Source organism: Triturus cristatus, chromosome 4_1 (assembly GCF_964204655.1).
Source record: "Triturus cristatus chromosome 4_1, aTriCri1.1, whole genome shotgun sequence".
NCBI lineage: Eukaryota > Metazoa > Chordata > Amphibia > Caudata > Salamandridae > Triturus > Triturus cristatus.
Window position 1 is genome coordinate 174,579,088 of NC_140585.1, and position 16,470 is coordinate 174,595,557.

General features: G+C 46.1%; 1 protein-coding gene across 5 annotated transcripts in view; it reads left to right on the forward strand.

The window, feature by feature from the left end:
• The window catches only part of LOC146853835 (membrane-spanning 4-domains subfamily A member 4A-like), a 293,969-nt gene that overhangs the window by 173,946 nt on the left and 103,553 nt on the right, over positions 1 to 16,470 (forward strand). The window lies entirely within an intron of this gene.

A 16,470-nucleotide genomic window follows, 5' to 3' on the forward strand; every position in this document is an offset into this window, starting at 1 on the left:
TATAATTCTATAAATGTACATAAAAAAACAGGGAGACAGGGTAATGTAAATTAAAGGTAAATTAAACAGGCTTTGGTAAATGCAGGAAAATATGCTGCTGCCAATAGCACTGGAGGAAAAGTACGTGGCCGCACAAGAACCAATGAAAAGGCAGGTAAGGGGGGGGGGGGGCGGATGTAAACCCTTTGCAGGCCAAACCAGAAAAACAAGCCCAATTCCCAAAAAAAGGATGCCCAAACCAAGCAAATATCCTCCTGAAAAAGCCCAAGTAATGGTGGAGATCGAAAAGTGTAAAACGCCTAATAAAAAAATACAAGGAACTGAGCAGGAGCCACGGTGGGGGAGACAACAGTAAAAAAGGCAGCAGTAATACAACTGTGGCATTAAAAGGAGGTTGGAGGAAGAATGATATATTTGAATGTAAGCAGCTCGGGTGCTGAAGCTAAACACAGGCAAACAGTAATGGAGCAGGAAACCACTAAAGAATAGTCCCCCAAAGAACAAATAATGAACCATAGTGGAATGAGACAGTACTAAGTCCCGGCTCTGTGGGAGGAACAGAAGAGAGAAAGGAGGGACAAAGAGGCCAGACTGACAACTGGCGAGCAAGTATTTTTAAAGGACACTGACTTAGACAAATGAAAAACATTACCAAGAAGGGGGATCGACTAGAAGTACACAGACAGATTACAGCAGGTCTCGAAGAGACAGTTCATGCACTGTCTAGCTCAACCTAAAAAACAGGGATATTTTAAGGATTTTTGGTGCTAGATATACATTGGGACCGCCTATTTGGAACCTTTACAAATAATAGGTGAATTTCACAACTGTAAGGGAGACTGAAATGCTAGCCAGCATTTATATAAAAAGACAAGCAATGCAGATATTCTACAGATACAGTTTTACTCAGTTTACAAGAGTGCTATATATCAGCTCTCTCAGGAACATTCAACGGTAACTCTACATTTTAGAAACATGTGGCGTGTAGTTCTCTAAACCAGAATTGTCCGAAGAGGTTCCAGGGAGGCTGGATTCAGGCAGGAATTTCAGGATATCCACTGACTATGTGAATGATTTTAAATTTTATTATATGTCATTTTATCTTGTTTCGATATCCTGGCCATCTGCCTTGGATTTCCTCTCCTGTACTATTCACCACTGAGCTAAATCTTTTCCAGTCACAGGCTTTATATTGTTTCCTATTTATTTGTAAAACATGCGGCACAGAATATAATTTATTCTTGGCTATACAATATGTCTAGTCTGTCTCTGGTGACATTGACCTGGCTTGCAGTTTCATAATGCATGGAAATATACAAAGTGTACGAATGAATGTGAAGAAGATTTCTCAATTGTATGCAGCAATAAAAAGATGAGGAAATCCTGCCAATTGAAGAGGCTTTGTTGCAAAACCCAATGGGTGTGCGGACATCGATGACGTTCAAACTGACAGACTGGTATTTCCTCAACTTTCATAAGGGTATGATGAGAAAGACCAGGAGTGCCATCACACACATGCATTTGGAGAAGGGTAATTATCAGAAGGCAGAGGGCCAACAGCAATTTTCAATCCTCCGCTAAAACCTTCAGACTATCTCCCAGGACATTGGAAGAAAGACAGACATTTTTTTTCTTTAAATTGAAAGTTTAATATAAACAGTAAAATAAAATAATAAGAAGGAAAACAAAAAAGTAGAAAAAGAAAACATAATCGATCACAGTGGTACATCACTATTGGGCAATGTTAACAATCTTAAAGTGAGAGTGAGGCATATAATCAGTACAGATAGAGGGGTTGTATATACACCTACAGAAACTTATACCGATACTTTTTTACAGCTAATGATGCTTAATCCACCACCCGTGGGGCCTGGCTGTAGCAGAGCATCAACGCGTGCATCGAATAACATTGTAATATAAAATTCAATCAACTGAGCAAGACCCTGCCTCAGCCCACCACCACAAGCCGGGTCCTCTTGTCTGGACTTGTTCGCCTCTCTTCTGGCCAAGTAGCTCCAATACAGACCCCAAAAGCATTTACGGCCCTGGGGAGGAAGTAATTCACTGTACAGTTCCGACTGCGTATTACAATACACCATGTCCCTAGACCAGTGAGTAACAGTGGGGGCTGGCCCTCGGGCCCATTGCATCGCAACTCTGCGATTTGCAAGCAGCAGCCCCATATCTACTAATCGACGAGCATCTTTTGGCACTTGCTTTGAATTGCCCAGTAGCACCAGTAGTGGGTCCGGTGACAGCGACAGACCAGTGATTTCACTCAGCGTATAAAATATTAATCTCCAGTAGTTAGTGATCACAGGGCACAACCAGGCAATATGCAGAAATCCTGATGAATTGGTACTATATCGCTCACAGTTCACAGTGTCACGAAGACCATATTGATGCAACCTGACAGGCGTATAATAAATTCTACTGAGGGACTTAAAATGAATAAGGCAATAGCGCCAAGTGGTGTCATCAAGAGCCTCCCCAATCTCATTTTGCCATTCCAGCCTAGCCTTATTGTGATAATTCGTATGTTAGACCTGTGTTATGTTGTAGATGCTGGAGACAATCTTAGTGGGGGAGTCAGTGCGCAGTAGGTAAGAGAAGGAGGCTACCTTCGGGGGCTCTAATACATCATCCAAAAGAACACCCCGAAGTGCATGTCTCACCCTGTAGTAATGAAATTGGGCGAGTGGTGTGAAATCGTGTCCCTCAGCCTCAATCTCAGTCCATCCATGATCCTTGCCTTCCGAGAACAGATTCCCAATTTTTGTAATATTAATTGTTGCTAGTGCGTGGGTTACTTCCCTTTCCTTGCACACCGGAAACCAATTGCACCACTCAACCGGGGTCAAGGGTGAATACAGGATAATGCCTGGCTACCTCTTCAACAGGCACTGCCATGCATGAGTGTTAGCATTGACAGAATCTAAAATACCAGCCTGCCTAAATTGAGCCCGAAACAACAGCGTCGGGAGGGGAGTGGGTGCTGCCACTACCTTCTCTATCTGCAAGTGTGATAAACCAGCTTGCCTGTGAACCCAGCGGTAAGTGTGTGAACTTTGTGGAGCCCGATAATACAATTCTAAATCTGGGGCCCCCCATAGAGGAGGGTAGTGTGAGTGTGCCCCACTTAGCATGTGTGTGTTTCCCGGCCCAGGCTAACTTTCCCCGTAATGATCTAATGACTCTAAAGAAGTGCGCAGGGAGCACCATCGGTGCGTTTAGAATCAGGAATGGAAACCTTGGTAACACTACCATTTTCATCAGCGAAATACGACTCAATAGGGACAAGGGCGATCGGATCCAGCGTTCCACCTCTTCTTCTAATTTAACAACTGCTTTCCCATAATTCTTGCTGAAGACCAACTCGTGTGAACTTTCACGCCCAAATAGCGCACCGGCTCAGAGGTCCACAATAGCGGGTATTCTAACTCGATGGGTTCCATGGCCGGGGTCAATGGGAAAATAGTTGACTTAGTCCAATTGCTTTTAAGCCCAGATAGTTCACCATATCTTACTACCTCCCACAGCACAGGGGACAAATTGGACTCTGGTTCCCTGATGTACAAGAGCATATCGTTGGCATAGGTTGATACTATGAGGTTGTATCCCGGAAAGCGTACCCCTCTGTGTCTATGGTACTCTCTGAGCGCACATGCCAAAGTCACCGCCACTAGTACGTATAGCAAAGGTTATAAGTGGCAGCCCTGGCAAGTACCTCTTGAGATCTTGATTGGGGCAGTGACAGTATCCCAAACTCCGATCCTGGCAGTCGGGGAATGGTATAGGACACCCACTAGCTGTAGGAAGACGTCCCCCACACCCAGCCACATCAGTACAAGCCACATGAAGGCTCACTCGACAGAATCAAAGGCCTTTTCAGCATCCAGAAAGACCTCAGCAGCTTTGAACTCTTCCTTTATGTGCTGTATTGCTCCAAACACAGTTAGAAGATTGTAAGTCAAGTTACGCCCTGGCACAAACCCTGCCTGTTTAGGCCCCACCAACAGCGGCACCAGAGGAGCTACACAGTTAGCTAAAATTTTAGCAAACAGTTTGGTGTCTATATTTAGAAGAGACAAAGGCCTAAAAGATGAGCATTCACTAGGGGGTTTTCCTGGCTTTAATAGTGTAACTATTAAGGCTTCTTTCATAGAGGGGACCATCTTCCCCTCCTCCCCCATCTCCTCGGAACAGTGTAATTAAGTGGGGGATGAGTAACTCCTTAAACAGCTTACAAAAGGTGACCGTCAGGGTGTCTTGCCCCACATTTTCTGCCCGCCGGCATTGCATTTAGTGCCGCAAGTACGTCATTAGCATCTAACTCCTCATTAAGTATTCTTTGTGCTCGACAGTCAACCACGGCAACATGATATGCTCAAAGTATTCTTGAATCGCTGCCTTATCAGCTGCTGCTCTAGAGCTGTAGAGGTCTGAGTTATACTGGTTGAACCTGTTAGCGATATCAGTTGGATCCCTCAGTAGCTCACCACTCGCTACACGCAATTCAGTCACACCAGCCGACTCCCTTCGATCTCTCAACAGGGCCGCTAAGACAGAACCAGGCCGCTCACCCGCCCCCGTATGTTCGGGTGACTGCATATTTCCCCATATGTTTAACCTCTTCATCCGTGGTTTTGCGATATTCCTCCAGAGTTTCTTTTAATTCATCCTCAACCTGGTCATCCTCCCCTGACCAGACTTCTCACTCTAGTTCAGTCAATCGCTCCTCAAGGCCAGTAAGTCTCCTTCTAAGAGATCGGAGGACCCCAGAGTGTTTGGACATGGCTTTCCCAGGTATGTAGACCTTGAAAGTCTCCCACACCATGGAGAACTGACGTAGATAACATATATTTGTTTCCAAAACATGTTCTATGGCCTCAGACATCTTGGACCTAAAGACGCTATCCAGCAGCGAATATGGCGGAAAGCACCATGTGAGAGGGGCAGGCCTCATCTGTGGACTTGCAATGTCCAACACAATAGGGGAATGGTCAGAGTAAGAGCAGGGGTGAATCACGCAAGTGCATATCTGAGGATATAGAGATAAACCATCAGTGGATTCGGGTGTGGAGATCATGCACTGAGTAGCGTGTGAAACCTCCTGCCCCTGGAGAACGCATCCGCCATAAGTCCAGCATGTCAAGCTGAACAGCCGAATCAAAGATAGCTCTGGCAGCAGCCGAGGGGCACTGAGCAGGGCCCCCGGAACAGTCCAATGCCGTGTCTAGCACACAGTTAAGGAAACCCCACCAAATTTGTGGCAGTGTGTTGTCCCCTCGCAGCCGCTCCAGCATATCATGATAAAATTGTGGATTATCGTAGTTAGGTCCATAAATATTAGGGAAAAGCAGATCCATTCCCTGCCCTCAACATCTAGAAATGACACATCTGGCCCAGGTTCTGTCTCATTCGCTTCCAACGTTATCCCTGATCTAGGGTGGACCCAAGTGAGCACCCCCCGGCATGTGTTGTGAACCATGCCGCACAGAAAGGACAATGTAACCGTCTGCACGTCAGCATTTTACTGTCGGAGGGCAAATGGGGTTTCTGCAGGAGTGCAATATCAATGTCATGTCTGGTAAGATAAGCAATCACTTTTCGCATTTTCCTAAAATCATTTAGACCCCTGATGTTTCATGTTAGGAACCGTACTCTCCTGCCCTATCTTTGCGCCATAGTAAGTTACCTTCGCTAAGATTGCTCTGTATTTATCAACCACGTTGCCCCAAAACCCTCTGCTTCACTGGTGTATCGCTCGAGAAATGTGAAAGTACCATATACACATTGTGATCACAAAACAAAACATTATAGCTCTCCCCCCTATGCTATCCCCAACTTGGCATGGACAAAATTCCTCCCTGCCCCCGAAATGGAAAATAATTTAACAAAGTGATAGATTCAATTAAAGAACTTTTCTGGCATGGCGCCATACAGTGGGTAACACACCGGGGCGGATGTTACCAGCTCGCTGCTAAGAACCCCACAGAGATAGAATTAAGACATTGCCATCTGTTCATAATATGTACATCCATCAAAAAACACTTAACTGGACACATAAGAACTAGTGGTAGCCTTCTGCCACCATCTACCTTATTTACCAGCCAGACCAGGGTGCCACAGCGACAGACAACGGCGAACCTAATGACTCTATATCAGTTCCACTAAGCTCCGACAGTGCCCCTAGCATGGAAGCAGCTATATCTCCATGAGTCCCCGATAACAGGCAAATGTATGTCCCAATCAGTGAGCTACAGAGTCCAATCCCTTTTCAACATAGCCCTTCAGAGAAATGATAAAGTACCAGAGAGTCACCATGTTAGTCTTGCTCTTCCAGGTAGCCGGGAGTCGCCACGGCCAGCCTCTCCGAGTCCTTGCGCCACACTTCAGTTTTAGTGTACTTCTTGAGTGCCTTCTGTAGGGTCTCAGGATCCGTAACGATCTTTGATTTACCATCCACGATGACTCTTAATCTTGAAGGGTACAGCATTTCATAATCCAATTTGTGCTCTCGTAGCCGCCTTTTCAGAGGAGCAAACTGCCGTTGCGCCTCCTACACCCTCATGGAGAAGTCTGGGAAAAGCGATATCGAGGAGCCTTCAAGCTGAAGATTCCATTTCTCTCAGGCCTGCCTCAGCATTGCGTCCTTATCCCTATAATTCAATATTTTAGCAATTATGGGAAGCGGCGGAGCATAAGGCGGGGGCTTCGGGCCAAGAGACCGATGGAACGATGGACACGCTCCACCACAAACATAGCAGAACACATATCACGGCCAAGTAGTGATACCAGAAGCTTCTCCACAAACACCTCCATGTTGCCCATAGTATTGGATTCCAGTAGGCCCATGATGCGGATATTGCATCTCCTTGATCTAGCCTCCAGGTCCTCTGCCTCATCCTGTAGGATGCTAATGAGCAGCCCCACCTGCTTCTGGCCATTATCTGTCTTCGACTGAGCCTCTCATACCTCCCACACCCTTCTCTCTGCCAAATCCAGGCGCTCTGCTTGTTTTTCAATTCGCTCAGTCATGGGATCCATATGATTGGCTAGTGAGTCAATTTTGCCATCTGTGGTGGTCAGGCTTTTCTGCACTGCTGTTGGGATTTGGTGAATGTCACCTGCAGTGTCCTCAGCAGTATCATTTGTTTTTTCAAGAGTCTGGTCAGCGCATGTCTCCTTCTGCTGTGACTTGCGCTGATCGAACTGCAGCTGAATTGCAATTTTTCGACTTTACCCAGGTACTATATAGGCAAAGCCCCTCCGCAGATGCCACAGTGCCACCGGCCTTGTCATCTTCAAGCCTCGTAAGTTAGGGTGCCACAGATCGATTCTCCCTGCTCCTCAGGACAAGCTCCAAGCCCGGATGGGAGTCCTTTATTGGGCCAAAATCGAAGGGTGCAGGCCCTCTACCTGATCTAGCAAAGGGGGGAAGGGCAACTAATAGGCCACCAGCATCGTACAGCAGTCTATAGTGGCCAATTGGAGAATAGGTGCGTTCCAGACTCCCTTCTAGTGTCAGGGCGTCGTATAATGATCCCCCCCTATGCCAATACACAGTCCATTTGTGTCTCCTTGCCGCAACACTGCAATTAGTGCGCACACTCACCGGTCACCTCCGATCTCGCCAGGCCCCCACCTCACGGCCCCGTACACAGCCAGGAGAACCAGCGCTGCAGGGTCCAAATCGCTATCTTCATAAGAGTGGCTGCTATGACAGTCAGGTCTCAGCATTCATAAGCACCCAGTCAACTTGCAGGGGACTCCCAGTGGGGATCTAAGTCTGGATCAGGCCTCGTCACACCCTCCAGGCTGTTTACAGGTGTCCCACTTTGCCACCAGCTATCCAGGAGTGCGACTCTACTGATCACTGTCAGGGCGTCAGACCTGCTCCACATCACCATGGGTATAAGGCTTCGACTTCAGGGCTCCAGGCCGCCGCCCAACAGGTATGCAAGGCCTCACTGTGTTACTCGGGCCTCAAGCCCGCGCTCAATGCAGTCGCTGCGGGGCGGACGGTGCCCAATCTGCAGTCTGGCGAGGGGCCCAAGTGGCTCACCTCACAAAGGGAAAGCAAGGTCTCAGGTCACCAGGCCATGGCAGGCTGTCCCGCATCGTCGTTGTCAGTGTTAGGCCTCCCAGCTGGGCCTCGACAGGCCCCGTGCGTCTGCTCCACCTCCAAGTCTTCCAGCTTATCGGAGGAGCATGACGGGCACACCGATGGATATCACACCCCAAGTGCTCTTTAGGGTAATAGCAGATATGCGCTTAGCTGCTCCGATGACAGGATTCCTGGCAGATAAATTTGATGGCTTAGCGGAGCTTGCATATCGCTAGGCCATCTTGAGACCAGGCAAGCTCCGCCCCTAAAAAGACACACAAATAATTGAATTTCCTAAACACAAACTAAATTAGGACAACGGACCTCGAGCCACAAAAACCTCTCTAGAGTTTCCCATCCCACTCCACCATGATCCAGTTTTGTTTCATTCTAGACACGCAAGGCAATGTGAAGGCTAAAGCAAGATTTACAAAACCGTTCAAGGTGACATTTGGGCCATGCATGACTCTGTGAAGAAATGAGACGCAACTCATTGACTTGCGCTGTGTTGTATTACATTTCGTAATGATAGGCCTTACATGGATGTAGCATGGGCATTGCAATGCATCCACCCATGGAATTTGATGCAATCCCAAATTTACAGAAATCATTAAGCCTTGCATTGCACCAAAATGGTACACCAACCTGATAATGGCATAACAAGAAGAACTCTGTTTATTTCTCCTTGTTACTTCCTATTTCTATGAGTGATGCATTCCCTAAGGAAGATCTGCTTAATTTTGAGATTTGTGAGATAAGTGCATGATATAGCAATACAATGAGCACCAAATACAACTCCCCGATAGTAACGGAAAGCTCACCAATAAGAACATTCCAAGCTTCATAATAATTTTGCAGACATGGAATAAAGTTATTAACTCGATATAACAATAATGTTATCTGAGACTATCTCAGTCAGTCAGTCATATATATTTTATTCCGCGATTTCAGCCATAGAAGATCAACATTTTAATAACAATACCACACGATCATTACAGTCAATTGCAATTAGTAAAATCATTGACATAAAAAGAGTAAAATTCTCACTATACCTAATTGATATACTTGCTAGAACTAGATGTACAATTTGTCTTGATATTTTCTAATACAGGAGTTAAAAACTGTAAATAGTACTGAACAAAATCTAATTAGGAATATCTCTTACTGATAATTAGCTACTATCTAATATAAGTGATCAAAGCGCAGCATACATCGGGAACACCTAATTGTTGTAAATATATAAAGCCCTTTTTAGGTGAAGTAAAACAGAGTGGTTTTAAAAGAGGAATTAAAAAACACTTTGCACTGATTTATAGAGGGAACAAAAAAGCATAAAGTGCAAAGCGCTTTGGCGGGATTGTTTATCACAGAGGCGGGCAGGAAGATTGTCAAACCATTGACCTTGCTGCAGTAAGGCTAGGAGAAAATGGAAGGAAGCCAGTCGTAACCTATTCAGGTAAAATCTGTATTGGGTGATTTTTACATGAGTAACTTAAAATTGCAACTCAACACTAGATGAAACAAGCATTTGCAATGCAATAGGTCTCGCATTTACACGAGTTTAACCTATTGGCAGTGTAAATGACAAAGCGTTTTATTTATGTTTCAAAACCCATAACATAAATAAAAGACATTGTCATTTACAATGCCAACAGCTTAAACATGCATAAATGCAAGACCTATTGCATTGCAAATGCTTGTTTATATTTACCGTTTCAAGATGGCGAATGTCACCTGAAGCAATCAATTTATTTTCGAAAAATACATGTAATTTCTGATGTTTATGTTTCGCTCGTCTTCATTTTGCTTGCGACAAAGTGTCACTCATAATTGCTAAATGTCACTCAGAATTAAAGTGAAGTTATGAAAATGTCACACACAAGCAATCTGAAACCTTGGCAGCAATGTCTCTCTGCTCATGCTGTCTGAGGGGAGGTGTGAAACAACAGCGTGCAACAAGGTATCATTTCTCGGCTGCTTTCCATGTCATATGTGTGTATTATCACCTCACATGTCATGCAGTGCCGGAAACAGAACACAATATATCCTGACTTTGTTTTTACCTTTTGTCACAACAGCGCCTCGTTGGAACAAGCGCTTCTCGGTGCACACTAATGCTTGGTGCACGCGGCCCGGAGATGCACTCTACATATCCAGTACAGAGCCTCCCACTCATGGGCATTGTCGGACTTTGATACTTTGCACCCCATTTCCCCCTATATACTACTTGTTTTTCTTTCCACATTAATATATTCCTTCGGAAACACAAGCTGATAAGTGACACCTCGTTGGAGCCCTGCTGCTCCCACATATCTTTGACTCTTAATCCACAGGGGATTTATGGGTCCGCTCCCGTGACATTTCACTATGGGAGGGGAGGGGTGAGCAGGGAGGGGGGGAGCTGCTGTCCAGGCTCAACCTAAAAATCCCTGTCTCACTGTCATCCGCCCACATTGCCCTCAAGAGTGTTTCTCACTAAAAGAAAACAACTTTCCCGGCATACTCTCTTCATCCTCCACTAACATGTGATGCTTTCCTGCATGCCAACTGTGTATAAAGTACCTGGTATCCAGCCACCCAAACCCCCCATCCTCTGCAACACCTCTTCCGCTCTACTGAAGCTGCTCTCAAAGTGAGAAAATGCTTTGCAGAGCTGGTTGCATTTCCCAGCTAGACCTAGGCCTGAGGGGGGATATGGCGTGGGGCCACAGTGGCACCCACATTCCTTCTCCTTCCTTGGGTCTGTGGTGACACAAAAAAGGCAGAAAGTGGCAAGCGATATGCAGCTGTCATTTACCATTCCCCAACTTGGCTCGCGCCCCTGGAGACCAGAGTCATAGTGTGCATACATCGTGCGAATCGCCCCAGTGAGACAACAACTTTACCCTCCCCATCATCTGGCACCACATAGAGACATCAGGCATGTAGTTGGTCATCATAGCGTAGTCTTTTATTGCACCTTAAAGTATTATTCTTTAATGTGTTCATTGTCAAAACACTGGGTCATTTTATTCAGGCATAGCTAAACCAAATCACAGATATTGTAGCCCCGAATAGGTAGACTTATTCTAGCAACAGATTTGTGTTTACATTCCAGACATGGCCTTAGTCATCAGGATATCAAGACACGCACTCCGGTCATGAATCAATCCCTCTGTGCTTGCTGTGCCAGCAGGCCTCAACTTGCACTGTTTTATCAGCAGTAACTTTCCAGTCCTCCATCCCTGAGGCACTTACCACCAGGGCACCGCTTAACGCCTTGCCACCACCGGGGTTCCTGAACACCGGACACCCCCCAAGGTCTTACTACATACACAGGCATCTCAGGTAGGGCAGGAGAGTCCAGGACCATCAGCAGGTCAGTCCCCCCTCCCGCCAGCCCAGAGCCTCCATTGAATGCTCTCCCTGTTCCAGGGTCACACAGTCCATGCCAAAAAAGGAGTCCACTCCATTTTCTTGCCCGGGACACGGCCACAGGGCGAGGAGGTCACTGGTGCTCTCGCCCTCCCCCTCCTACCGCTTGACCACCCAACCGTACTTCAATGGGCCCTGGAATGGTTTTCATAAACAGCTCGAGCCCTTCGTTGGACAGATGCACTCCATCTGGCTACTATAACTCCCTATTGGTTATCCGGATCAGATTATGCCTGACAGTGTGGAATGAGGATCCAGCCCCTGTGATCCTGCCCGTCGCTGGGTGGCACCTGAGTATTGTTGGCATACATCACGCTCTGTATGAGGTCCACAGCCGTTTGATTATAGCCCTGCCCATACAGGTCAACATTACAAGAAATGATAGGGACCCAACGAGGAGTGTCACGCAATATGCTATGCAGGTAAAGCCACTTACGGCAAACTGTGTGCCCCATCCGCCATTTGTGGTTGAGGCCTGGCTATCACAGGTTGAACAGGCTATGGCCTCAGGTACAGCCTCTGGCCTGGTAATAACGGTTGCTAGTGCCCAACACCTACCTCAGCGTAGCCAACCCCAACCACGATTCGTGCCCTAGGGGTCTCTGAAACAACAGGCATCTCTTAACCATAATATATCCATGTGCCTGGAGGCCTGATAAATCCCTTCCTGCTAAGCGTAAATTCCCATCGACATCATAGAGAATAAAGAAGGAAGATGTTCAGTGCCTGTCCTGATTGCAGCGCAGATCGCCGCGGTATCCAATTTATTTGTTTGCTGCGCTGGACCATACGCCCCCCTATAGCATGTGACTCACCGCCTCAGCCCCTATCTATTAAAAGGAGGCTACCCCACAGCCATGAAAGGGTGGTATTCCATCTTGTGGTGCCGCACCTAGTGGTGCCATGTATATCTCTTGCCGAATATGCATTTCAATTCACCCGCTGATTACAGCAGAGCACCTTGCCAGTTAATCTGTTTGCCCATTTAGAGAGCACTAAAAGACGAGTGGCAGGCCCAGTTTACCTAGGATCCAACCGAAAGGCAACCGCCCCGCTGGTGAAGACCAGGTATATCGCCTCATGTCGTGGAGCTCCCCTAAATTTGTGAGCACAGCCTGCACTGCCCCTTCAAGGGATGTAGAACCTTAATCACCCATAAAATTACTACTTATGTGCTGCCATCTACTAGAGGCATTTATATTACATTGTGAATGAAAACCCCACTTACTGTGCGGAATACACTTCTATAATTGCACAACAGAAAATTGAGTTTAAATCACCCCTTTTGTTTTAGGATAAAACTTTGGCCCCCGGGACCCCAATATGTGACTTTCATGTTACACTGATTAAAGTAAGAACCTAATCCCCCAGATTTGCAAATACCTTATAATGCTGCAAAGGTTCGCAGCTGAGAATGTTGACCCTGATATCCTTCGCACAATAATCACGTCCCGAGCTTCGTCTCAGGCGGCTGAGACGAAGCTCGGGATGTGATTATTGTGCGAATGCCCAAAGTTTAAGAGGGCTTGCGAAATACAGGATCACTGCAAAATGTACAGTACCTGTTTGACACGCTGTCGAGCTGGTATGAAAAACCTTAGCTGACAACGGTCACTAATAGTTCATTGCAAGTGTGCTGATAAGGTGAATGAAGTCCTATTGCCCTGAAGAAATTGCCGTAAAAGTAAGGCAATGAAACATGTCGGCTTACTGGCTTCTTGTCTGTTAAAATACAGCACTTTTTATCTTTGAATAGACCCATGAGCAAAGAATAAAAATTATGGTGGCCATGGCTCTTTATCAATTTCAATTTTAATTCAGGACTATGGTGTGTGATGTTCACATATTTTCACCTTTTTTGATTTTCTTGAATTTTTTTTGGTTGAGTTACCCAGTTTCCTTTGAACAAGGTGGCAACCTATGATGAGAAACGTGGCAGTACTGGTGATGATCTAACCAGTGTCAGCCCGCTAAGGTGTTGCGCACGTGAGGTGCTTCCTTGTTCTACACATATTTTTTCTCACTGATATTCACGGTGTGGGGTGTTATATCCCTGTGACTGAACTGTTTTTTTCACATATTGATTTTTTTGAACATAGAGACTGCTATATTGGTCTAGGGTTCTTGCAAAATTTTTTATAAACCAGTACAGATCCTGGTAAATTGGGAATCCACCCCACAAATCTAGATAGTTGGGGGTGGTTTTGAAGAGGTTAATTTGATACCTCTTGATTCCTTCTGTTACACAGTGTTCAAATTATTTCTGTACTTAATAGATTGGGTCTTTTTTGTTGGAAAACTGTTTTGAGTGGGGGATGACCCAGTCTTGTACTTTTCCCCTTTAGCTCCTTTTTGCTACGTCATTATAATTTAACAACCAAACCTTTCCATTACCACATGCCCTCTTGCTTTCGTCTGTGTGATTTTCCTAGCATCTGTAGGTAAAGGAAATGATCCGGTCCCAAAATTATTGACCCCCATATTCATAAAATGAATGCGAAACCTCTGCCCGTCTGCATGTCACATGCTAACCACTTGGCGTTGAGTCGACGCCAGGACTTGGCACGGGATCCGCAATTTCACCATCAGCCTCGTGGGCCATTTGTACCATATCCTTTTCGTGCTTGGAGTTGGTGCAGCCAGCCTAAGAACCCGTGCTGCGAACGCCCGATTGCCCGAGGGGGATCCGGCCCTCGCCCCATCACCCCGCTTCCATCCATCAGCCACCAGCAAACATAGACCAGAAGTAAGAACAATCTGCATTAATCTGTTTGATAAGGACAGTAGCCGGAAACTTGAAAAAAACACCTGTGTTTGGTGCAACAGAAAAGTGAAAAATACATTAATTAGCTTGTGTTAATCTCCACACATAATTGATGCTTTCCTCTGAATATGGTCAAGTTCTACCAGACAAAAGAATGCACCCCCATTAAACACAAGAGAGATGGAACAATTGGTGCGCCTGGTTTGATACAGAAAAATGCAGAGACGGAAATTCCCTCCCCCTAGTGAAGGTTTGATAGCACTACGGATACCGCCCAAAACCAAACGTGCTTTATTCCCCACCTAACAGCAGGGCCAACTGGCCGTAGCGGGCACCGGGCAATCCCCTGGTGCGCCGCATGGGTGGGGGCCGGTTTTGTGCCCCTGGGTCCGTTTTTGTTACAGGGCCGTTTTTGCAGCATAGCTGCAAAATCGTCCCTGTAACCAGTGGTCGAAGTTGGCGGGATCGGCAGGGCACGGCGTGCCTCTACTTCTTTAATTCCAAAGATCCCGTTCCCCTACTTTATTTTGAAAATGCGTCACAGGACACAAGAAATCTCCATGGCCAACAGATAAAGTACAGATAAAATAAACTTGATTATCTCATCTCTTCCATTTCCCAGCTTGTAGTGGCCATCTCACTTTTAAGCGCTAAGATGTCCCCCTTCCCGGGAGTTCCGTGCTCCCGCGCCCCAAAAAAACAAACCACAGTCTGTCCTCCACAGACATCTCCAACTAACTAGCCAGCTACAAGACCACCAGCGTCACTCCCCCTCTACCTTCATCTCCCATTAACTCTACGCAGTGCACTATTCAGACCATCTCCTCTGTCAGAACCTACCAGCCTCCCTCTTACCGGGCACCCTCATTCAAGAATCTTATCCCTATCTCCCTTAACAGCCCTAACACCCCCATCACTAAAACAGTTGTGTCAGAGCTGCACTGCTTGCTACACAACTGCAGATCTGCAATCAAACACAAATTGGAAATTTCTGACATTATCACCCTCCAGAATCTTGACATGTTCTTCCTCACTGAGACCTGGTTTAATGACTCCTCTCATACTTTATTTGATCTTCTGATACCCACTGACTACTCTATCCTCAGAAATGACAGATCAGACAAAATTGGGGGCGGTGTCGCCATCATCTTCAGGAATTCTCTTCAAATGAAAGCCCTCACTACCACCCTTTTCCGTACATTCGAATGCCTATCCCTAGAACTTCAAATACATCATGGCTCACCTTTTAGATTCCATGCCATCTACCACCCGCCCGGTAACTGCTCTTCCTTTGTGGAGGAACTCACTGACTTCATCAGTGACCAATTTTCTCAAAGTGACAGACAGATCTTCCTGAGTGACTTTAATCTCCATTGGGGCTCTTTTGAAGACTTGGCTGCCAACAAGCTTGCCACCTTTGTCTCAGCCAATGATCTCTTCCAACATTGCTCTGAAACCACTCATTCCAAGGGCTCAATTCTGGATCTTGTAATATCCAAAGCAGACCTGCTGACTACTGCTCCCCCCATCCATGTAGGCTGGTCTGACCACTTCCTCGTTCCCTTCCATTTTCATCTTTCGCATGTTATAACTCTCGGCCAACCTAAAAGAACTACTACCTGGTTCCGCAACACTGAAAAACATTGATGTTGACACTTTTTGTGACTCTGCTATGCGGTCACTTCCTAGACTTGACCCTAACGTGGATGTCAATGCTCTCACCACTCAGTGCCTCTCAGTCCTAGCAGTTGTAATCGACAATGTCGCTCCACTCCAAAGCAAAAGGAAAAGACACACCCCCTCAGCACCTTGGTTCAATAAAGCTCTCTACAATGAAAGGAAAAACCTTAGAATCCTGGAGAAACATTGGAGAAAATCTTCTACCTTCAATCTCTCTCAGCTACGTTCAGAAAGATCCAAATACCACAACCACATCTTCCATGAAAAGCATCCCATTTCAGATCCCTCTTTGACTCAGCCAAAAACAGACCCAAAAAACTCTTTGACCTCATCAAAAACCAAACTGTTCTCCCCTAACTACTAAGCCCGAGGACTCCACAAAGAAAACAGCCGACTTCGCCATTTTCTTTGATGAAAAGGTCAAAGCACTGGTGGATCAAGTCGCCCACCCCACCCCCTTCGAGGAGCAGAAATCCTTAGTCACCTGGCAATACTTTGACGT